Source organism: Meriones unguiculatus, chromosome 11, assembly GCF_030254825.1.
Source record: "Meriones unguiculatus strain TT.TT164.6M chromosome 11, Bangor_MerUng_6.1, whole genome shotgun sequence".
NCBI lineage: Eukaryota > Metazoa > Chordata > Mammalia > Rodentia > Muridae > Meriones > Meriones unguiculatus.
The window spans coordinates 45,955,719-45,979,777 of record NC_083359.1 but is presented as its reverse complement, the minus strand read 5'-3'; the positions used below and the strand labels follow the sequence as shown (position 1 = coordinate 45,979,777).

At 48.3% G+C, this 24,059-nt stretch overlaps 1 protein-coding gene across 2 annotated transcripts in view; it reads right to left on the bottom strand.

Moving 5' to 3' along the window:
* Nucleotides 1-22,651, bottom strand: part of Abat (4-aminobutyrate aminotransferase) — a 96,006-nt gene extending 73,355 nt beyond the window's left edge. Inside the window, exon 1 of one of the 2 annotated variants that reach the window (XM_021644985.2) lies at nucleotides 22,496-22,651. The gene's annotated coding sequence lies outside the window, so the exon portion shown is untranslated. The remainder of the gene's footprint in view (nucleotides 1-22,495) is intronic. The other variant, XM_060364156.1, reaches the window with a different exon arrangement.
* Between the last annotated feature and the right edge of the window lie 1,408 nt (nucleotides 22,652-24,059).

Genomic DNA, 24,059 nt, shown 5'->3' with positions numbered 1-24,059 from the left:
CCTACAGTGTGGCTACAGCCTTAGAAATGTACGTAATTCTCTTGCCTTTTGCAAACGCTCATAAAAGGAAACCACGGCTTATCTTTGATTTTCCAACAGGACTAGACTGACCTGGTCATGAGTTTGAGGGGAAAAACTCAGGGAGGGGAGAAGAGACTCTAACTTGACTCCAGTGTCTCTCAAATTCACTTTCTTCAGCTCCACCCTCCAGATGACTAAGGTCATTGGTCATCACTGACAGCTTTTGCCTGTCACTCTACAGCTTGGAGTTAGCGCCCAGGCTTTCTGAGACCCACCGAGCCATCTCGCTGGCCTCTGTCTAGTGAATAACCAGTCCATTTCACAGATGAAAGAGACAAGGGCTCAAAAGAAGCGTAGCTTCTGCAGCTGCAGAACTGCCATGAGCACTGATGCTCTACAGAGGGTTGTGGGAAATGACTGGTGCCTGTACCTGGGCAATGGCGTCGTTAGCTGCAAGGACTGTGAAACCTATCCTCTTAACTGCTTGAAACAAAACAAAACAACTGAGGCTGTGTATTCTGTGTGGGGTCAGTTAGGAAACCGCCGAGGCAGTAACACTATCTGCACATCTCATGTCTGAGGTCTGAGAGTCGGAACACTGCTAGGACTGCCTGGGTCGAACCCATTTGGAAAACAGTATTGCCACAGGGCTAAAGAGAGGCACTTTTTTTGTTTGTTTGTTTTGTTCTTGTTTTGTTTTTGAGACAGGGTTTCTTCATAGCTCCGCTTGTCCTGGAACTTCCTCTGTAGATCAGGCTGGCCTCAAACTCACATAGATCCTCCTGCCTCTGCCTCCCAAGTGCTGGGATCAAAGGTGCACAGCACTAATGCCCAGCATGTCTCTTGTTTTTAATTATGAATGCACACAAGTGCATGCAGAGGCTGGAAGACATCAGGTCCCCATTATCAGTTTCTATCTTATCCTCCTGAGACTCAATTTCTCGGTGAACATGAGACTTGACATTTTTCAATTAGCCTGGCTGGCCAGTGAGACCCAGGGGCTCTGTTGCTCACCTATTTTTGCTGTTTGTTTTTATGTGGGTGCTGGGATCAGAACTCAGGTCCTCAGGCTTGCACAGCAAGCACTCTTAGCTCCTGAGCCATCTCTCCAGTCCAAGATCTTAAACATCTTGACCTTAAATAATCTCAACTCCAGCAATGTAGCTAATTCAGGTGTTCACCAGCAAAGGAAGAGATGTGCCGCACAGTATGGTTATGAAGAGTGGACAGATGAAAATAATGGAAGCAGCCCACCCTGAGGTTTGCGCAGAGAAGGCCCCCACGTGAAGGCTCAATACTCCTGACAGTTGCCAGAAACTATGCAAAAAGCCACAAATATGATTTCTGAAGCCATTTAATGAGAGAGAAAAGAAACCTGTAAAAAACTATATAAATTTTTTTTTTTTTGACAGGGTCTCACTGCATAGCCCTAGCTGGTCTGGAACTTGCTTTGCAGATTAGGTTGGCCTCAAACTCAGAAATCCACCTGCCTCTGCCTCCTGAGCACTGGGATTAAAGGTGTGTCACTACACCTGGCCTAGAAACCCATAAAATTTTACATAAAGCCAGAGTATAATTTGTAGCCATAATTCAAGTCTATGGTAAAGAAAGGAAGTTGGAAGAACAGAGCCTATTTAGCCCTGTGTGGTCTTGAAGATAAAGTTCTGGGGTAGAAGCTGATTTCTCTGCCCTTTTCTCCTTCCTCAGTCCTCCCCTCCTCCTCTTCTTTTCCATGTTTGCTCAGTTTTGTTTCTGAGACAGGGCCATCTGTATCCCAGACTGAACGTGAACTATGTAGCTGAAGGTGACTTTGAACTTTTGATCTTCCTGCACCTTTTAGGTGCTGAGATTACATGTTGTGTTGAGGATTGAATCGAACACCTTGAGCATGCTACACAGGCACTTTAGCAATAGCCACATCCCCTGCCCACATTCTGATTGCTTGTTTGTGGTCTGTACAGTTAATTTTACCAAGTGAGTAGAAGAGTGTGTCTGGTTTCCTCAACAAACTGTCGAGGGTTGGAGGGAAACCTGAGTAGGCAGCATCTGAATGTGTCTAGGCATTTAATTATGGGAAAACACTGCTGAGATACACGGCATGGTATTAGGAAAGAGCCCAAAGGCACTTGGACATTGATCTGGATTCAGTTTGGTTTTGAGAAGTGTGAAAAGAGATGAGCTTCCGAATGGATATAAAAGGACATTAGTGTTCTGGCATCGAACCAGGTCAAAATGGCTTCCAGTCCCCAGGGGGAAATACTTAAAAGCTGAAAGTAGGTCAGCACAATCAGGGAGTTTAGCACATTCACAGCATAAAGTGAAACTTTATCATCTCACATCAATGGACAGCAGGGAAGCCTGAAGGAAGTACCCAGAGTTCCCAGAAGGCCAGGAAAAAAGGTGTTCTTGGCGCCAGGTTACTCTGGCCTTTTCATTTCTGGACAAGGAGCTTGCGGCCCACAGCCTTTTAAAATAAACTTGTATTTCAACACAGCTATACCCTCTTGTCAGTGGCCGCCTTTGCACTACAGAGCAGAGTTTAGTAGCTAGGAAAATGGCCACTGGTCTAGGTGTTCCAAGCGTAGCTGTGCAGTCACAAGCGGCCTGTCTGCTCTGTGCTTGGTTACCAGGGGCTCAAGTTTAGAGAACGCTCCCAGACTCCAGGTCCCTCTGCTGTCAGAAATCATCTGTGTTCCCTAATGTGTCAGCAAGACACAGACTTGCTTCCCAAGTCTGAAGCAGGGTATGTTTATAACATTTCTCCTTGGACTGGAAATGTGGGTCAGAGAGAGATGGGGGAGGGGAGGGAGAGAGAGAGAGAGAGAGAGAGAGAGAGAGAGAGAGGAGAAGGGCTGGAGAAATATCTCTGTAAGGGTGCCTGACACCAAGACTCAGGACCTTAGTTTTATCCCTGAAACCTACATGGAGGAAGAAGAGAACAGACTCCAGTAAGTTGTCCTCTGATTTTCACATGCACACTGAGGTACACACCCACACCCCCCCACACCCCCACCCCCACCCCCCAACACTCCCCACACCCCACACACACCCACGCACAAGATAAAACCTGTAAATATAAATTACAAGGAGACAGAACAGAAGATGCTTCCTTGAAATCGTTCTAAGTTTCTTCATAGAGTAAATAACATTTTATTTCTATTTTATGGATGTGAGTATGTGGCCAGCATGTGCAGTTTGTAAACCTCAGTCATGCCAGCTGCCTGTGAGAGCCATCAGAGGGCATCAGTCATCCCACCCCCAGACAGAACTGGAGTTACAGACAGTTGTGAGCTGCCATGTGGGTGCAAGGAATTGAACTCAGTCCTCTGGAAGGGTAACTGATGGGTCACCCTAACTTTTAACAGCAATAAATTTAAGTGGACAGTTATATCACTATTGAATCTAGAAAGCCCACACAGTTTCATATAAATAAACTGCTCCTGTAAAAACTATACAACAGGACTGTTCAACTCTTAAACACCTGTCCTGGTATTAGGCTCCACCTGCAGAACAGCTCCACAGCTCTTCTTTCTCTTCCATTTCCACCTTCACCATCACCTCCAGGTCCAAGCTTAGGCTTCCTGCCATGTCACCTTTAACCCCCTTGGGCCTTTCTCAGTTTCTGGTGATCTGTACACCACAGTGGTCCTGTATAAAAGTTAGCCTTAGTCCTGCAATGGTTTTTGTCCCAGGTGAAAGACATCCCTGTCACAGGGGGCTCTAAGAGGCTCAGCATGACCCCTCCACCAGCCCCCTCTCTCCTCCCTGCCACTCCTAGCCAGTATGCCTCTTGCTGTTTCTACAATACTCAAGGTGAGCCTGTCTCAGCTTTGCTGTTCCCTCCCCACTGCTCAGAACTCTCGTCTATAGACTGCCTTCTCCATGGCGCCCCTCTATCTGCTTCCAGTATCTGCTGTCACTTTCCAAATGCACTTTCCTCTCCGAACGCTCTCAGCTCTTCCTCTGGCAGTAATTAAGGGGGGAGCGTCTAACCCTCAGAGAGTGGGGCCCTGCTAACACCGGGGTTTGTAGGAGAACCTATTCTTGCTGCTTTAAGTGACCTAGTTAATGACCATGTCTTACAGCAATCCTAGGACACTACTGTAAGTCAGCCTTGGGCATCTATGGGGATTTCCTCCAGGACCTCTGTGAGACTAAAAGTCTGCACATGCCCAAGCCTCATGTATAAAACAGGATAGCACTGTCACAGGACCTGTGCATGCCTTCCTGTGTCCTTCAAATCTCCTCCAATTGACTAATGTTATTATCCCACCACTGGAAGTATGCCTTTAAAGGTCACACTCATTCCCATCTCTTCCTCTCCGCTTCCTGTCCACGAGGAGGTAAACAGCTTTCATCCCCACATGCTCTGCTGTTGTGATGTTTTCCCTCTGCACAGAGCCAAGGAATCACAGACTGAGCCTTCAGAAACCATGAGCCAGATAAGCCCGTTTCCTTGTTTGTGTCAGGTATTTTGCTGCAGCAATTGGAGAGGAAATGTCTACCAAAGGGCTCCGACTGCAAAGAAAATAGAAGACAACTTTCTGGCTATAGGCTGGTGTTCTTCCTCCCAGCATGCCCTTCTGTCTACCTGCTGGCCTCCACCTGATGCCAGTGACTCCTTCCCCACACGGTACACATGTCTCCTTGAAGAAGACCTCTCTCGATCTATAACCTGATCAGAGCGGCCCCACCATGTTGCATTTGTATTTATCTGCGAGTGGTACACTGATCTTCTTGAGAGGCACTCAGGCTTCTTGTCTCCCTTGTTCACCTTGGTTGCAACACAGGAGCTCCTGCAGATGGGAACAGCAGGCCAACTTTCCAACAGGAAAAAATTAAAACCAACGAATAACTCAACTTGAGGCACTTCCTACACAAGGAACATAGACTGCTTTTGGTCAGTCGAGATAGGTTTGCACAAGATCAGGCTTCTTAAGTCTGTCCCTTGAAACACCTGGCTGCCAGGAACACTCCCTGATTCTTCCCATAATATTTCCATAATCACATAAGTACCCACAGATAAAAACTGAATAGTGTTCTAGCAACACAGATAGACTGCTGATGCCCAAACTTCTGGAGAACTCCTGGGCAAAGGGGCCTGCCTGTCCCTGTGACTTCTTGTTTACAGTCAGGGTCCTTTGCCCTGCCACGCAGAGCGCTATGCTAAGTCCTGGGTAGAAGGTACTACAGCCAGAGAAAGCTAGGTTGTAGAGGACATAGGGTTCAAGGGTCGCAGGTGAGATTTGTGTACTCTGACCTGGATTCAAGTCCTAGCTCTGCCTGATACTATGGCAGCAATGTTCTGTAAGTTGCAGAACTGGAAGCTCTTTGCATGGCATGGGACTGGTCCCGAGGCTGGGTGCCTTTTGGTCTAGGCTGCTGGAGAGAAGCTTCAGGAATTAGTTCAGTCAGTCAGTTCAGAGGGTCCACACATCCCAGGTTCTGGGGTTCTGTGTACATCATCTATCCACCCACCTTTTGCTGCTGGAGAGTGACCCCAGAGTTAGGCATTACTCTACTTCTGAGCTACAGTCCAGCCCCTTTTACTATTTTATTAACTTCCCAAGACTTTTAAAATTATTTTAAAAATCAGGTATGGTGGCACAGCCCTGAAAGGGGTAGGAGCCATACACAGCAGCAGGGGTCTAAGTCTCACTGCCAGCTCAAGGCTGCTATGCTACACAGTGTGCTCCAGGCCAGGTAGGCCTGCACAGTGAGAACCTACTCAAAAACCAAAGGGCTATGCAAAGGGACTGCACAATGGCTTGCAATACATGTCTGAGGAATTGCCTTGATCCCCAGCAGCAATGTAAAAAGCCTGGCATGTGATCCCATAGTGGGGTGGCAGGTGGAGACAGGGGAATCCCTGGTCTAGCCGCTTGGTGAGCTCTGAGTGCAGTCTCAAAAACTAAGCAGCAGAGGAAGGCACACACAGATACATAGACACAGACACACAGACACACAGACACAGTCACACACACACACACACACACACACACACACACACACGTGAGGTTTTGCTCAGTTGTACATGCTGGCCTTGAACTTGTGATTCTCCTTTGACATAATAGCTGGGATGACAGGTACGCACCAACACACTGAGCTTCCGATCCTTGCTGGCTGTCCACTCCCTCAGGTAAACTCTCTGCCCCAAGGAATCGCAGGCACATGCTGTGGTGTCCCAGGAGCAAATCCCTCTCCAGTTTCCACCCAGAGCTGCCTGTCTCTCTCCGAACCACCAGTACTGTTTAGACTAGACTCAGCATCTCTCCACCACAGGGAAACTTTCTTCCCTCTTGTCAGATGAGAAGAAACGAGGAGAGAGCTGCAAAGTCCTTCCATGGGTCAGGCTTTTCCTGTGCTCAGCCTATGGAAACTAATTTTCAGACATGGCTAACTCTTTCTTATTTATGTATTACTGTTTGTGTGTGGCGTGTGTGTGTGTGCGCAGGCATGCTCTGGACAGGCAACATATGCAGGTCAGAGGCTGACACTGAAATGCCTTCTTCAACCACTTCTCCATCTTATTCTAATTAACTAAGCGGCAGACTCTCTTACTGAACCTGTAGTTTGCTGTTTTGACTAGGTTAGCCTAGTCTCCAGAGCTGTCTGTCTCTCCTGAAGTTACAGGCATATGCTGCCTTCCCCGGATTTTTACATGGCTACTGCGGATCTGAACTCAGGTCTTCATGCTTTAACAGCAAGTGCTCTACCCACTGAGCCATCTCCCCAGTGACAGCCCATCACCGGCATGTGTCTTGTGACAACACGGTGGTGCTATTTTGTAAGGTGGTGGGGACTGAGAATCAGCCTCTGTTCCTGCAGAGTCACAAGCCAGAGCGTAGGGGTGCTCTGCAGGGCCGGGCATGGCAATCTTCATGATCACTGGCTTCTCAGGAAATTAAAGCCACAGCAGTGCCAGGCTCTTATCGCAAGCCCTGGGAGCCATCTGCTTCTCACTCCATCTTTAAACAGAAGCCTCTGGGGAGCTCTCCTCACTGCCACAGCACCAACTCCTCAACTGGGACGTGTCCTGTCGACTCAGCAACTTCCCCCAAAAGCCTTGTCTTGTCAGCATGACACCCTCATTCCCAGAGGACACCCCAAGACAAGGCCGGGACTTGCAGGTCCAGACTCAAGGGAACCCAGCTAAGACTGCACTTACCCAGATGTGGGCACTGGTCAGACAAGGACAGGCTCCATGTCTCCAAGCACCAGGACCCGGGGGCTCTATACTGAAGTGGGATGAGGCAGCCTATTGGATTTTCCTTTTTCTGCATTTCTTTGTTTGTCTGGGAACTCCCGGCCCATGCTAGCTCAGGACACAAACCGGAACTTACCTCAGGGATGTCTCAGCTTTGCAGATGTGCTTGTCATAGTAGGCACACCATCACGGCAAGCCCTCCCCATCCCTAACCAAGTGGTTTTAACAGCTGACGACTTTGAACCGAACACTAAATAATGTAATTTGAAAACCTCACTGATATCATGTCTAACTTTTCTATTTCCAAGGCCCAGAGAATACAATGTGGTGCCTCAGCTTGCATGTGCCAGGAAGAAGGGGCATTTCTGGAGGGCCTGTTATGTGCTCAACAACCCAAATCTCCTGATACATTCTGCAAGGCAGATCACATTCTCCATATGAAGAAACTGAGGCTCAGAGTCACATGACTTGACTAAAGACTGCTAGGAAGCATTCACCAGGATCCCAGAGTCCTGAAATGCTTCTTCCAATTTCTAATGACCATAGATGACATTATCTTTTATGTCTATTTGTTTGTTTGTTTTTTGAGATGGTTTCTTCCTGTGGTCCTGGCTGTCTTGTAATTCGATCTGAAGACCAGGTTGGACTAGAGATCTGCTGTCTCTGCCTCCTGAGTGCTAGATTAAAGGTGTGTGTCACTACCATCCAGCTCGATGACACTTATTTTAATGGTAAATTTTCCCTTTAATGTGCATTAAGAAAAAAAAGGCTGTGGGTGCTGGGCAGTTGCCTCAGTTGGTAAAGCACTTGCCATGGAAACATGAGGATCTGAATCTCTAGTAACCACTTAAAAAGCTGGGCTCAGTGGCATGTACCTGTAATCTCGAGGGGTGGGGGTGTGTGCAGAGGCAGGAGGATCCCTGGCACTCCTTGATCACATAATCTAGCTGAGTCAGTGAGCTTCATGTTCAGTGAAGAGAGACCCTGTCTCCAAAACAAGTCAGAAGACTGATTGAGGAAGACATCCTACATAAACCCTCTGACTTCCACATGAACACACACACACACAAATAAGCAGAGAGAGACACAGAGAGAGCTAGACCTAGAGAGACAGAGACAGACACAGAGAGACAGAGAGAACCAGGCGTGGTGAAGGCACATGCTTGGAATCCCAGCACTTGGGAGGTAGAAGCAAGAAGATGGAGAGTTCAAGTTAGCCCAGGCTACACCAGACCCTGTCTCAAAGAAAGAAAAGGAAACAAGCAAATAAACACAAGAGACCTGTGACCACTCACCTATAGCTGACCAAATAATTAAAAGAAATAATGGGCGCTAAAAATAACACCCTTGTTCTGTGAGCACTGCCCAGCTTCTGGCCTGCTCTAGCTCCTAGGCTGCCTCTCGCTAACCCCCTCTTCAACCTCCACAACACTCCTGCATCCATATGCCTGTTGCCCCTTTCACAAAAGAGGTGAGCAGAGATTGGCCAACCTGCTGAAGCTTTCTCTGCAGGGAAGCAGCTAAGCTGGGATTTGAACCCACAGGCTGGGCTTAGGTGGTGCTCAGTGAAGAGAAAACCCCTGAGTGAGCAGCACTGACGGTGCTGCAGGAACAATGAGCTGCATATGCTTAAACTCCCCAAACCACGTGGCTCTCCATGCTGCGCTTCCCTGTCCCACAGAGGCAGATTTTAGGCCACATCCTACTCCTGCCTCATAGCTCAACCTCATTCTCCACAGCCTCCCCTGCAGACTCAAACTCCAGGTGGTCCTGAGACCATCCATGCAGGGTGGGGGTTGGGAGAGCAGTAGATGGAATACAATGTCTTGAGTTTGATTCCAGCACCACTCAAAAGAAGAAATCAAAAGAATAAAATACAAAACCAAAAAAAAAAAAAAAAAAAAAGAAAACCCCCTAACTGTGCACAGTGAGTATGTGTGAAGTGGAAGGGCAGTTATGTCAGTATCGTTTTCCTAGTTGAACTACTGTGTTATCTGTGGGTTAGAAAGATGGGGGTCGGGGGCTGGAGAGATGGCTCAGAGGATAAGAGCACTGATTGCTCTTCCCAAAGGTCCTGAGTTCAATTCCCAGCAACCACATGGTGGCTCACAACCATCTAAACATAAAATCTGGTTCTCTCTTCTGGCATGCAGGTGTACATGCTAACACACATTGCATAAGTAATAAATAAATAAATCTTTAAAAAAAAAGAAAGAAAGATGGGGGTCGTGGGGAGCCTTTGATGAAGGGCACATGGGGTCTCCTGTGTATCTCCTACGCTTTGATGGCCATCTCAATGTAAAAAGTTTATTCATAAGAAAGGCATGTACCCGAACGCAGCAATTACATACTTGTAATCCCATCTCACATGTGGGAAGCAGAGGCAGCAGGATCAGGAATCCAAAGCCAGTCCTGTCTATGTAGCAAGTCTGAGGCTACCGTGTGCTTTACTTCTTAAAACAAGAAAAGAGAAAGGAGGAGGAAATGGCAGGCAAGGCAAAAGAAAACAAGCCCCTCTGAGCAAATCAGGACACCAAACACCCCCAAAGTGCTAAATAACAGTGCCTCACTCATTCAGCTAATGGTGATAGGTTTCCTTTGATGCTAATCCTAGAAAGATGCTAGAGACATAGAAAGGCTCAGACATGTTGAATCTTTTCTTTTCTATTATTTTTGGTTTTTCAAGACAGGATTTCTCTGTGTAGCCTTGGCCGTCCTTGACTGGCTCTGTAGACCAGGCTGGCCTCAAACTCACAGTTATCTGCCTGCCTGAGTGCTGAGATTCCAGACATGAGCCATTTGCACCCGTCTTACATGTTGAATGTAAGAGATGTGTGATCTTGTGCTAGGGATAGAGAAGTGAATGAAGGATTACAACTGATGGGAAAGGGGGGCTGGAAGATCACCTCCCCAAAGAGCAACCCAACCTCTGCGTCAGAATGGCTTTTTCTGTGAATGACAGGGCCTGCCCTGCACCCATGGTGACTGCCTCTCTGGACTGACTTCCTGCAACAATTCATGCATATTCTCTCCCCAGTCCCTTGTGGTGGAGGCTCAGTCAACCCAGCGCCTCTTGCAAGCTAGCTAAGCGCTCTGCTACCCACCTACAGGCTCACTCAGCCTGTCCTGGGTACAACTCTACCCAAATAGTATGGGGATTTCGAGTGTGTATAATTTCAGGGTTCATTTTTTTTTCTGTGTGCCTCACTTTCCCTGCTTGTGATATAGTGGTGAGAGCTATGACAGGTGCTGCAGGGTTCAATGATTAATAGGTGCAAAGCCTCGAGTGCCCTTTTGCTCCCTAGTAAAAGCACAGCCTGCCACTTCCTCCAGGTCCTGTTGTAGCTCCCAAAGTCAGCCCATATATGAGATAAGTTCCTGTGTGAGGAGCCTCCTGACTCCTACAGCTGTCCTTTGCTCCCTAAGCTGAGAACAGAGGGGCATCTGCAGTTCCTAGCTGAGTCTCTCTAGGAACTTGACTGTCAGTCCAGGGAACAAGAGGACTGTGCCCCATTGTATACTTTCCCAACTTACAGATTAACAGTCTTGGTGAACCCCAGTTGTAACCTACAATCACTTACGATAAAGTATCTTTGGCCTGGGGTGAAATATCCTTTGGATCCTGAGCAATTATCTCTTTTTGTTTGCTGGTGGAAGTGTTTTTTCACAGAGCAGGTAGCAAAACACCAACCAGAAAATTTGTAACACAAAAGGTTTTCTTGGCCCAAGGAGGACACGTGTACAGGGAGGTGACCTGGATAAAGGCAGTGACCGTTTGAGCCATGACAAACAGGAAGAATGTAAACCTGTGAGCCTGTTCCATTCCAAGAGGGAATGTTATAACATGGTGGCTGCTAACAGTTTTCCAGGCCCTGTAGGGAAGCTGTTCTTCTTAACCACCAACCAATCCAGCTCTGAGTCGGCTTTTCTGGGAAGGTCCCAGAAAACACCATGTAGGAGCCAAGTTTCACCAGCCCACCTGCTTTCTCCTGACCACACTGGCCTCAAACTCACAAAGATCTGCCGTCTCTGCCACCTGAGTGCTGAGATCAATGGCATGTGCCACCAAGCCTGGCTGTTCATTTGTCTTAGTCTGTGGTCCAGACCGGTCGGAAACTAAAGGTGCTCCTCCTGCCTCGGGCTCTCGAATGCCGAGATTATAGTTGTGAACCACCATGCATGGCACTTACTCATGTCTCTCTCTCTCTCTCTGCATAGGGTCTCTCCCCTTTCAAGTTAAGCTCAGACTTGCTAGGTAGCTGAGGGTGACCTTGGACCTCTTAACTTTTTTTTTTCTTTTTTCGGGGGGGGGGTGTTAAGGTTTCTCTGTGTACCTCTGGCTGTTCTTTATTTGCTTTGTAGCTCAGGCCGGCCTTGAACTCACAGCAATCTGCCTGCCTCTGCCTCCCCACGCACTGGGATTACAGCCACGTGCCACCATATCTGGTTGACGTTGAGCTAATGCTGGAACACGGAGATGGCTGTGCTAGGCACCACCCTCTACCAATGCAGCTACACCCTTAGCACTCTCTCTCTCTGCCTTGTCGTGCAGCCCAGGCTAGCTGGAACCATATTCCATGCTGACTTCAAATTCACAATTCTCATACCTCAGCTTCTGAAATACTGAGATCACAGCCATTCATCATCACATACAACAGAATTTTTAATTGCATTTTAAAATTACTCTATTCAAGGATGCACAGGACATCATGGCAAATGTGTGGAAGTCAGGCCATAACTTGCAGGAGTTGGTTCTCTGCTCCAGAGTAGCTCCTGGGAAATCCAACTTGGTACTTTCACTTGCTGAGCCATCTTACCAGCCCTATGTTGTTTTTTTTTTTTTAATGTTTTGACCCTACCTTTCTATTTGTTGTGGTAGCTGACCTTCCCCCGCCCCCAATTCTCAGTGACTAGAAACATCACACTGACAGGTGAGTCCTGAACCCAGGGAGCTACAAGATTGCCCAGAGGAATCCATGTGGCTACCTGAGACACTGGGTGCTGCTCTTCGGAACAGCCCTCTGCGGGGGTCTCCTTTCTGAGCCTGTTGCCCGTGTCTGCTCAGTCCTGCCTTGTGGGGTGCCTAGGTTCAGGAGAGCCATCTTAGGATGTCTGCTCCTTCCTTGTTCAAGCGTGACTGTCATGGTAATGAAACTTGGTTGGGGTCCTTTGAAGGTTTCCTCTCGCTCCTCTTCCTAACTCGGCTCTACTAGCTAGCTTGGAAGCCTTCCTCAAGCTTGCCCTAGGTCACAATGTCCACGCTCTTGTGTGTGTCTGTTCTTGGAGGCGGGCTTGCAGCCCCTGGGAGGGTGGCGCACGCAGGGCCGGGGCAGGCTGCCAGGTGTACACTGTCACTCAGGCAGTAATTTGCACAAACACTTCTCAGTATGCTCATTTCCAGCCTGTCCCCACAAAGGCGCTCAGACTGCAAAGCCAGCGGAGAGCTATTTACAGCTGTGGACAAGGAGAGGGGAGGCAGCCTTTGTTCCTGCTTGGGAACAGGCCTGCCTGTATGGTGGTGCCTTGCTCTTTTGGCTGGCATTTTGCCAGCCTTGTCCCCAAGGCGCTTTAAGGTCTTAAAAGCTCTTGCTACAAGGCCAGCAACCTGCCTGAAGGATTGGAGGGGCCTGGGCTCAGTGGTGGGAGAAGATGAGTTGCCAGTCGACGCCCAGCTTCTTCAAGTGCTAACCAAGTCATATCACCACCTTGCTCAGAACCCCACTGTGGTCCCCAGTGGGTCTCTGGGTCCAAACTGGTAAAGGGTCACCTGGCTAGTGGTGATCTTTGCCTTCCTGAACTTTCCTGCCTCTGTCCCAACCCCATTCCAGCCTCCCCATTCTGGAAAGCTTGGTTTTATAGGGAGAAATTGTTCGTCAGCGGGACACTGCACCCTGTCTACATAAACACCTGCCTTTGGGTTATCTGATTCCAGCCTCGTTCATTACATTCAAGCCAGCTTTTTTTTCTTTTTAAACTCCTTGTAAGTTGCAGAAACCGATAGATAAGCAAGTTCTGCCTCATCAGACCATTTCAGTCTCCGCTTGTGATGCATGCCATTTCTTTCCGCATACATGGTCGTGCTGTATTTGGCTTTTCTTTTGAACTTGTAACATCTGCTTAATAAACCCAGTAACAAGCATTCATTTTTCCATTTCATGAGTGCCATGACTTTTCACCCTTCCCTCACTACTTGTTTTTCTGTTGTGTGAACACACATGTGAGAATGCATGTGTAATGTGTGTGTGGGGGGCAAAAGTCAACTGGGAGCGGCATTACTTAGGAGCTGTCTGCCCTGTTTTAGAGAAGCATTCTCGTATGGGAACTTGAGCTGGTCAGGCTAGGCTGGTGGTCGGCGAGCACTAAGGATGCTTCTGGCTCTCCCTCCCTGGTGCAGGGGTGACCTGTGGGCCACCATGCCTGGCTTTTTACACAGGTGCTGGGGATCAAACTCAGCTCTTCATGGCTTTGTGGCAAATACTTTACACACTGTGTAATCTCTCCAGTTCTTAAAGACTTTTTTTCTTCCCTTCCTCCTTCCCTCCCTTTCTCTCCCCTATTTCTCTCCCTCTTCCCCCTCTCTTCTTTCTGTACTGAAGAAAATGTTGGGTCTACCCAGGGATTCTCATGTGAATATCAGAGCTACATGTCAGAGCTGTGGGGGTCAGAGGGCAACCTCAGGTGTCAGTACTTGGCTTCCAACTTCTCTCACTCGGGTCAGGGTCTCTTTGTTGTTTTACATGATCACCAGGCATGTCACACTGAACAGGGTCAGTACCTCTGCATGGCTATTGGGCTTCTGGGATTAACCTGACTTGGTCTCTCTTCTCAAAGAAGCACCAGGGTAACAAATGCTTGTGTCGTGCATCTGACTTTTACATGGGTTACAAGGATTTGAACTCAGGTCCTAATCCTATGTGACAAGCACTTTTATCCACTGAGCCATCTCCTCAGTCCAAATAACAAGGTTCTAAAGCACAGTGGGTCCCAGACCGGAAGGACTTAGTGAAGCCCAAGGACAGATGTCTAGCATGCTGCTACTCTATGATGTCAGCATCTAATGAAGATGCTGGCAGAAGGCAGTGGGATTTCTGGGAGTTGACAGATTGATAAGGATGGTCAGGATTTGCATTGGGCAAGGAGGCTGGTTTGAGAGTGGTCTATCAGCTGGTGATTCTATTAAACTCAGATTCTGATGGGTGAGCTTGGTCTGTTTTTACAAAGCTTTTGAGGGTGTGCCCATGTTAAAAGTATGAGGACTACCATGCTCAGGAGTGAAAATATTCCTCAGTACAGCTTCCGCAACATTCCAAATCTTACAAGTGCAGACATTCATTCATTCACTCACTCACACATCCATCCATCCATCCATCCATCCATCCATCGTCCATATGTCCAACCAAAAAAGTGGTCGAATCCACCCGTCCACCTACTCATTCATGGATTCATGCATGCATATATTCAGTCATCCATATATCTACTCACCCACCTGTCCAACACCCAACAAATATGCTTCAAGTACAGGGATTATGGGTATCTATATTTATTCAGCCTCTTGAATAGTTATTTCCCCTTCCAGAACAAAAAAGTAAGAGAGACTTATATGACTCAGGAAGCCAAGGAAACTTACAAGCCTGTGAAAATTATAAGGCCATCGGGACTCTCCCCAAGGTTATAAAAGCAATATACAGCTGCTGAAGAGAGAAGGCTGTCTGTGAACCTGCCTGCAAACTGGGCAAGGAGCCCTTGGGTGCAGTGTCTGTGAGTTGCCACCTGTGCCAGGGTGGGACTTTCCAGTGACACAGCTGCTCTGGAGTGGCTTCACTCCTGTGCAGATGACCGTGGTGAACTTGTTAGTTCACCAAGATTAACAGGTGGAATGCTTGCTCTGTTGTTGGGTGCTCCCGTCATGTATCTGCCATTTCCTCATGCCCCCAAGGAACAGTCAGTCACACAACACCTCTAGCCTGGTGATTCTCAAGCAGGAATTTTGTTCCCCCACAGAATGTTTGGTGATGGAGAGGTTTTTGGTTGTCACAACTTTGGAGGAAGAATGCTCCTGACATCTCAATGACATAAGCAGATAGCTGTCCCCTCCTATGAAGCCAGCAGTTTCGAGGCTTTGAAACTGCTTTAGACAGCAAGTTCCTCATGGGCAGGAACTGTACTGGAGTCGCCTGTACTCCCAGGTCACAGACAATGCCTGACCTGTATAGGAACTGAGCAACAGTTTAAATGGACCAAGAAACAGTGACACAGATCACAACTTCATGGGCCGGCAAAATGGTTCAGTGGGTAAGGTTGCTTGATGCCAAGCCTGATGTCCTGAGTTCAATCCCCAGAACATACTTGGCAGAAAGAACCAACTCCCAAAAGTTGTCCTCTGACCTTCACATAAACACTGTGGCACATTCATGCCTGTACACACACACACACACACACACACACACCACACCACATATCAATCAACCAGCCAACTTCAATATAAATAAGCCAATCACAACTTCAATTAAAAAAACAAACCCAGTTCAAAAGTAGGCAAAGGGGACAAGGAGTAGTAAAGGCACTTGATGCCAAGCCTGATGACCTGAATTTGATCCCCAGATCCCACATGGAGGAAGTTGTCCTCTGACCTCCACAACAACACCACAGCACATGTGATGCTACATTTTATTAATGTAATAAAATTTGTTTTTTTTTGCTTTGTTGAAACTTTGGTTTAATGAGATGATTCAAGTAGTCCAGGCTGTCTTGGAACTCTCTATTAGACCAGGCTGACGTTGGGCTCAGATCTACCTGCCTTTGCCTCCCGAGTGCTGGCATTAAATGTGTGCTCCACCATGCCAAATCTGCAAAAATTTTTTTAAGGTGAGAAAAGGACTTGAAAAGATACAGGCCAGCAGCACGCCTATGAGTGGATACTCAACATCACAGCGTGAGTGGTTACCGAAATATAGGTCAAAACAACAATGTAGCAACATCTCACTCCTCAGAAAGGCTTCCCTAACAACACTGGAGTCAGAGCTTACTGCGGAGGCTTGGACGCTGGGCCCTGTGCACTGCAGGTGGGAATGTAGAGTGTTGCAGAACTACCTCAGGTTAAACAGAGTCAGCACCAGATTGTCAGTTCGGCTCCTGGATATATACTGAGGGCAGGTTTTTCTTTCTCTTTCTTTTTTTCTGCATGTGTCTAGTGTGTGTGTTTTCTTGTATGGGCCTGAAGTGGATGGGTGCCTTTTTCCCAGCCAGTGGCCAGCAAGTCTGTTTGGCTTTTATACAGGCCTGGAGATTCAAATTCCAGTCCTCATGCTTTTAAGAAAAGCACTTTCTCCACTAGGCCACATCCCCAACAAATGCCTACTCCCCTTATAAAGACAGGTCTCCACATCACCCAGGTGGACTTCAAACTCAGTTATAGCTAAGCATTATTTTAACGCCAGAGCTTCCTGCATGCTAGGCAAGCACTGTACCAAATAAGCTACATCCGCAGCTCAAAAGCAGGTCTTTAAGCCCATCACCTGCATTCATATGTTCACAGTAGGCAGGATAGAACCATCTCACACATATTGGCTGATAAATGAAGGAGCACATCATGATCAATATGGAACATTGTTCATTCGTAAACACAACAGGTCACATGGTGTAAGGGTCCATTGATAGGAAGTATTCTGGATAAGCAAATCCAGAGACTAGAAGCCAAGGCATGAGGAAGAACCACTTAATTTCCTTACAGGGAGACAGAGATTCCTTAGATCTAGATAGTGATTATGGAAGTACAGCACTGTGAATGAACTCAGTGTTAGATTTAGATAAAAATGCCTTGCACACAACCAATCTCAAATCCAAAGGGGTTTATTGGATGGGGGGTGGGGAACCTCAACAGAGAGAGAGGAGAGAAAGCAAGAAAAGGGAAGAGCAAAAGAACAAGAGGGCAAGAGGGCAGGTGGAGTGGCTGACAGGTCACTATGTACCTGGCCCAGAAGATGTCATTGGACAGAGGTACTGACATAGGACGTTGACAGGACCCTGAAGGTCCCTAAGGGAAGGCCAGTTGAATTGCCTGCACAACACAATGCTTAATGTCATAGAACTTTATCCTTTAAAGTGGTTTAAACATTCAGTTTAAGGTCCTATCTCAAAATATTAAGGAGTTGAGGAGGAAGTGAAAAGAGGAAAGGAGAAGGGAGACAGGCCGGGAGTTTAAAGAAGGGGAAGGGAGAGGGTAGGAGAGGAGAAAAAAAGAAAAGAAAAGAAAATAAGACAGATCTTGAAGCAGCTTTTGAAGGACAATCTACCCTTGGAAAGTGGAACTATTGAGGGACTGTGTAATTAAAGGCTACTCTTTAAGTGCTTAGCATGTAGTGTTAGAGGAAGAGAAGACAGCCAGGCGCAGGAGGAGGAAATGGAGCATGGCTCTCCTCAGACTTCTTCCCTGACTTTCAGCTCAGAACCCCTGCCAGGCACGGTGGTGCAGGGGGCGATGGATCCCTCTGCTGAGCATTCTTGCAGGCCCCAGGCTACCCAGCTGTCACTTATGAGGCTTTTGTGGTCTGTCTCCTGCCAGGTCACAAGCAGGCAGAAGGGGAAAAGAGATGAAAGCGGCAGTGGTCACATAAATTAAGGGCCGACTTAATTCACAAGGTGCCAGTGAATCCTCACAGCAGTCAGGTCGCTTCTGCTGCTGTCCATTTGCCTCTTTCCTAACACCCCATGTTAGGATGGGGCAACAAGGCTCCAAGAGATTAGAGCAGCTGCAAAGAGAAGCACAATCCACAACGAGGCAGGTCAAGACACAGCTCCACAGCCTCAGCCGGTACAGATGATGTCTCTCTTTCCTGTTTCTGAGCCCCAGAACTCTCTGGAAGCCCAGAAGGTCCCAGCTTCGGCCATTGGCAACATCAGGTATGAATCAGGTCAACTCCTGGGCTTTGGAAGGAAGAGAAGGAAGAGAAGCTGGCTGGGGGCTCCCCCTCTTCCCTCTTGAACAGCAGGGCCCCCCTTTCAGGACTCACTTCCCTAACTGCTGGTTTTTTTTTTTTCCTTTCTATCAGGCTGATGAGCTGTCTGATGTGCTAAGACAGTGATTCACTTTCTTAAAAATCTTAAGTACATTTATCTGTGTGTGTGTGTCATGGTATTCTTGTGGAGGCCAGAGAACCACTTTTAGGGGTTGTTTTTCTCCTTCACCGTGTAGATCCTGGAATGGAACTCAGGCTGTTGGTGATGAGCCCCCTCCCCCCACTGGGTCAGCCCATTGGCCCCTAACTACCCGTTTTCTTCTGTATATGTATATTATGATTAAAAAAATAAGACCATCCTCTTTATATTGACCCAGTGATTTTATTTCACTAAATTATATACTTCCGAGACCTTTCCAGGCTTGGGGCCTAAATCTACCTCATTCTTCTAAAAAGAGTCTTCCTTTCTCCACTGGGGCATGCCAGAATCCTGCCCCTTCCCTGACTGGGATGACGAGTGGGTGGTGCTAGGTCATCTGCACACATGGGGGCATCGCTGGAGCAGATTCCCTGATGTTGGGCTGCTGCATCTCCCTGGAGTTTAAGCTGTATGAAAGTGCCTCATACCCTGCTGAGAAAGTCTCTAGAACAAGATGGTGTCTAAAACTGCATTCTTGGCTCAGCAAGCAGGCAAAGGCACGTGCTGCCAAGCCTGTCCTGGGAGAACCACCCCTAAAATAGTTGTCCTCTGACCTCGACATGCATATTGTGGTGCGTACAAACCCCTTCCCACATAGGGAAACAGAGGTAATAAATTTTAAGGTCTTCTCCTGGAGCATGCCTTTGGCCTCTATTGGGAAAGGGGTGGTCTCTCAGACAAGGCTTTCCATCTCCACAGTGTATAAACTAGGACTCCTAATGGAGCGCTGAAAATGGCAAAGTCCTTCTGAAAAGAGAGGCTGAAGTGACAGTGATGTCAGGAGGCTTAGCACCTGAACACTCCTCACCCTCCCGTCACGGAGAAACCACAGCAAGGAGCTGTTATCACGGGAGGTGGCTTAGCTCAAACACCAGCCATGTTCGAAGCCACATTTGTTCTCAACCAGACATTTAGTCACCTGAAGATTGTGTGTGTATGCGTGTAGTTGGTGTATATGTGTGTGCTGTGTGTGTGTGGTTGTGCTCACCCACTCATGCATGTGTGGAGGTCAGAGGTCATCATGGGAAGTCTTACTGGTACTCACCTTATTCTTTGTGACAGAGTCTCTCGCTGATCCTGGAGCTCAACCTTTCAGCAAGGCTGGCTGGCTAGGGATCTGCTTGTCTCCATTCCCAGCTGTCTACTCTGGCTTTTAGGTAGGTGCTGGGGATGCAAACTTACATCCCCAAGCTTACAGACCAGGCATTATACCCACTAAGCCCTCTCTCTATCCTAGCAGGAGATTTTTTTTTTTCTGTCAACTGAGGCAGCGTTACTGGCATCTAGTGTGTAAAGTGCAACAAAGATAATAAATTCACTACTGAGACTCACCCAACTCAAATGCCACTGGCTAAGAATATGAGCCCTCAATGGAGGCTACGCCTTACCTGATGCCCAGGCCTCCAGGCTAAAGACAGGAACCCGGGCTCAGAGAAGCCAATGACTACTCATGTTCCCCCAGACAGAAGTAGCCAATAGATGGCTAAAACTAGATTCCAACTGGCTTTAAGGTCTGGGACCCACTCCACACACTCTGTTTCCCTGAAAGCCTCACTTTTCTCCAATGGCCTGTTTGTCCATTGCCTTTGTCCTGCTGGCCTGTCTAAGACAGAGGTCCCCAGGCACAGCTATAGGCATTACCGCCACATTCTGCCAGTTTGCGTTGACGTTCTCTCTCCCTCTTTCTTTCTTTCTTTCTTTCTTTCTTTCTTTCTTTCTTTCTTTCTTTCTTTCTTTCTTTTTTTTTAGAAGTGGGTTTCCAGATAGGGTTTTTCTGTGTAGCCTTGGCTGTCCTGGAACTCACTTTGTAGACCAGCCTGGCCTCAAGCTCACAGAGATCTGCCTGATTCTGCCTCTCAAGTGCTGGGATTACAGGCGTGTGCTGCCACCGCTCGGCTTGAATTGACTTGTTCTTGACTTTGTGACCACTATTATATATAGCTGTGTTATATGCTTTGAGGATCAACTTATTTCATCCTGAGGGTAAGCAACACAGAAAGAAAAACTTTCCCAAAGGTCAAAGGTCAGTTGGTTGGTGAGTGCTGGCCCAGCATGTACCCTTCACTGCAGCCTCAGCACTGCATGGAAACTGGCTATGATGATGTGGTAAATTCACGTAATCCCAGAATTCAGGGGGTGAAGGCAGAAGAATCAGAAGTTCAAGGTCATTCATTCCACCATGCAGTGAGGAGGAGGCTAGCCTATCCTATGTTAGATTGCCTAAAAATAAAGAGTAAAATCTCCCCAATATCACACACCAAGAAGCAGATGAAAACAACATTCTCATTTCTGCATTTTTCATTCTGAGGTATGGTAGCTACCCAACTTCCAGCTGAAAGCTGGACAGAGGAAGGACAAGGAGAGTTGGTACCCCAGATTCTCTCATCTAGCGGGGTCTAGTCACTACTGCTTATTTATCTAAAGGGTCCTACAGAATCATCCATGTGTCAGGAACGGGTGCAGGACTCTAAGAATAGACAAGCCATTACTGCAGAAAATGGGAACCAGAGAGAGCGAGCAGAGGCAGAGAGGAAAGGGGTGCAACTCCCTCGGGCACCCCTTCCTGGAGCAAGCCCAGCCATGCAGCTGATGTCCCCACGGTAGCCTTGGCTCTAGGATGTTGTAACCGATAACATCAATTCTAGTGCATTGATCTGGATTTTGGCAAGCTTTGCTCAGCAGTAGGCACAAGGCAGAAACCCATAAGACCCCAGGAAGGGGTTCCGCCAGAGCCTATGGCATGTCAACAGGCATTGTAAAAGCTCTGCTCCTTCTGAGCTCACTTTTTCATTGTTGCTATGTCCTATGATGAGAGGGGACATGGTGCTCGGTGTGAAGACTGGAGCTAGTGTTGGGGTGTCCCACTGACCCTCTGGTTTTGTCAAAGACTGCCTGGGTGACCTTGAGTGAGTCCCTCTGTCTCTTTGTGCCTCAGTTTGTTCAACTACCAGACAAACGGCCAGTCTTAATGTAGATGCTCTTTTACATTTTAGAATTGCAGACAGGGTCATGTCTCTCCCAGAGCTGTCCTCTGGCCTTCGGGAAACACATCTCTCCCCATCCTAAGTCACAGTGCCCACGTCCAGAGGAGAAGCCAAGACTCATTGCTTTCCCATCTCCTGATCTGTCCCCACCAAACCGCGGCGAGGGCAGCCATACAGCTAAGCCAGCCCTGTCCGCAGACCAGTGGACAAGCCCGGCAGCATTCTTCTCTTGGCCTAATGCCCAGGGAATCCCATCTGGCAACGGCCACAGGAGGTGATGGGGCAGACCCAAGACCAAACAGGGGACCCGTGGAAGTGGGCCGACAGCCCCCCTCTATGTTGATGCGCCTTTGTCCAGGGTTAGAGAGACCTGCCTCGGGAGGGCAAGACTGAATAACAGCCCTTTATATTTGTGCTGGTGGAAGTGGGGGGCAGAAAGGGGTGCCTGTTGGTCCTGCAGTGCAACGCCGTCTGTGGTCTTAGAGTTTGAAGGCTCCTGAAAGGAGCTCTAGGCCTGGGAAGGAAAAGCCCCTAAAAGCCTTTGGTGGGGGGCATGTGGCCTCTCCTAGGGTGGGGAAGGGTCTTCATAGGGATAGAACAGAATTCATCTGTCCCCAGAATCCAGAACCTCGTTTCTGGGATGGGCATGCAGGTGATTTGGCCTGGGATGTCCTTGTTGATGACAGAGTCTTATTCTCCAGGACTTTACAGTCGGGGAGGGATGAGACCCTTCTATTTGAGCTGTGACCTCAACATCCCAAGGAGACAGGAATGAGAGAGAAGGAAGAGACCCTAACTTAGTTTATTAGGAATGGGAGGAGATGGGAGAGGGTCTAGATAACTGGGAGGCAGGACTCCACTGGGGGGGGGGTGCATTCTATTCCAAGGGTTAAACAAGGGAGGGGTTTTCCCCTCCAGCCAGTGGCCGGCTGGATTTCTGAAGGTTACACTAATCTGTTTTGCTTTCTGGGGCCTGAGGAGTGGGAGACCATTCCTTTCGGGGCAGAAGCCCGAGTCTTGGTTGGATGGAGGGCCCGAATTCTAGAGGAAGATGCCCAGCTCTGTCTTCCCCGGTGCAGGGCTTCCCTCGGAAGGGCCAGCCATACGCGTCCGGACGCTTCGCACTTACCTCCAGGCCCCGGCAGCGATCTACAGGCTCCGATCTGCGGGTCCGACTAGCGCGAGCACCTTCCGATGCTCTCCGCCGCTCCTGGCGTCTGCTCGGCTTCCCCCAGCGACTCGCCAGGCTCCCAAGCTTCGCAGAGCAGCTCCGGCCAATCAGCACCACTGCCTCTGGCCCTTGCTTGCACTCCAGCCAATGGAAGCGCCCTCCATGGGCCACCGCCCCCGGGGGGGAGGGAGAAGGCGGGGCGGGGCAGAGTCCGACCTCAGCGGGTAGGATGCGCCCGGGGGTCTCGGAGGAGGGCCGCGAGGGCCGGAGGAAGGGGCTAGGAGAGAGGCAGCCGGAGGGTCCCCCAGCGAGTCAGATTGGGGCTAGGAGTTGTTTCCTTGTAGGCGGGGAGGCTCTACAGTCTAATTTAACGTGAACCTTCACTGTACCTCCACCCCACTTCACCGTTTTAAGATCCGGGGGCCGCTGATGAATGTACCTGTGCGTCCCCCACCCCCACCCCCCCGCGCAAGTGCTCCGGATCTGGTCTCTGGAACCTGGGAATCCGGGGCCCTGAAGTGAGGGCTGAAGCATCAGTCTGCGGTGCCTTCAGCCCTTCTCGCCACAGCGGCGCACAACAGGGCAATGAGAGGAGCGCAAACTGGGAGTCAGACTACGACCCAGGGCAGATCTCTTCCCTCCTCTTCCTCGTTTCCTCAACGATAAAGGGAGGCAATATTGGTTGAATGTCTTTTATGAGTACACATGAGATTTTAGACGCAGTAAAGCTGCGTTCAGAAGATTGAAAAGCAGTGAAAACTAATTAAAAAGAGTGTGTGAGTGACTGAGTCCCACACATTTTCTTTCATTAAAAATAAAGGTTTATTTTATTTTAATCATCTCTCTCTCTCTCTTTCTCTCTCTCTCTCTCTCCGTGTGTGTGTGTGTGTGTGTGTGTGTGTGTGTGTGTGTGTGTACTGGGATTCCCTGGAGCTGTAAGTTACAGGTGGTTGTGAGCTGACCGAATCGAGCGCTGGGTGCTGGGAATGGAACTCGGGGTTCTTGCAAGTGCAATGTGTGCTCTTAGCTGCTGAGCCATCTCCTTTCCTTTCTCCTTTTCTCCCTTCCTTGTTTCATTTATTTATTTGTTTATTAGACAGCGTCTTTCTATATAGCCCTGTCTATTCTAGAACCCACTATGTAGATAATTCTGGTCTTTACTTCCAGAGTGCTGGGATTAAAAGTGTGCCACCATGCCTGGCTCCCTCCTCTTTTGGGGGGTGGGGTGGGGAGGGAGGGTTTATTTTGGTTTGATGGGATGAAGTGTGTTGGGAGGACAGTTGCTCAACTGCTTGCTCATTTTTTATGGTCCTACGACTTTCTAAACTTATTTGGACAGAAGGTGTAATCATTCATTAAAAAAAAATCAAAGACACAAACATTTAACCATAGCTAAGCTTATCCTAGGCAACTGTTTTATGGTCTAGTTAACTCTTATAGAGCTTAGAGGTTCCTCTTGAGTCCAGGAATCCAAGTGGCCTCATATCTAGTTAGCCATGGATTACAAATCTAGAAACTAGGG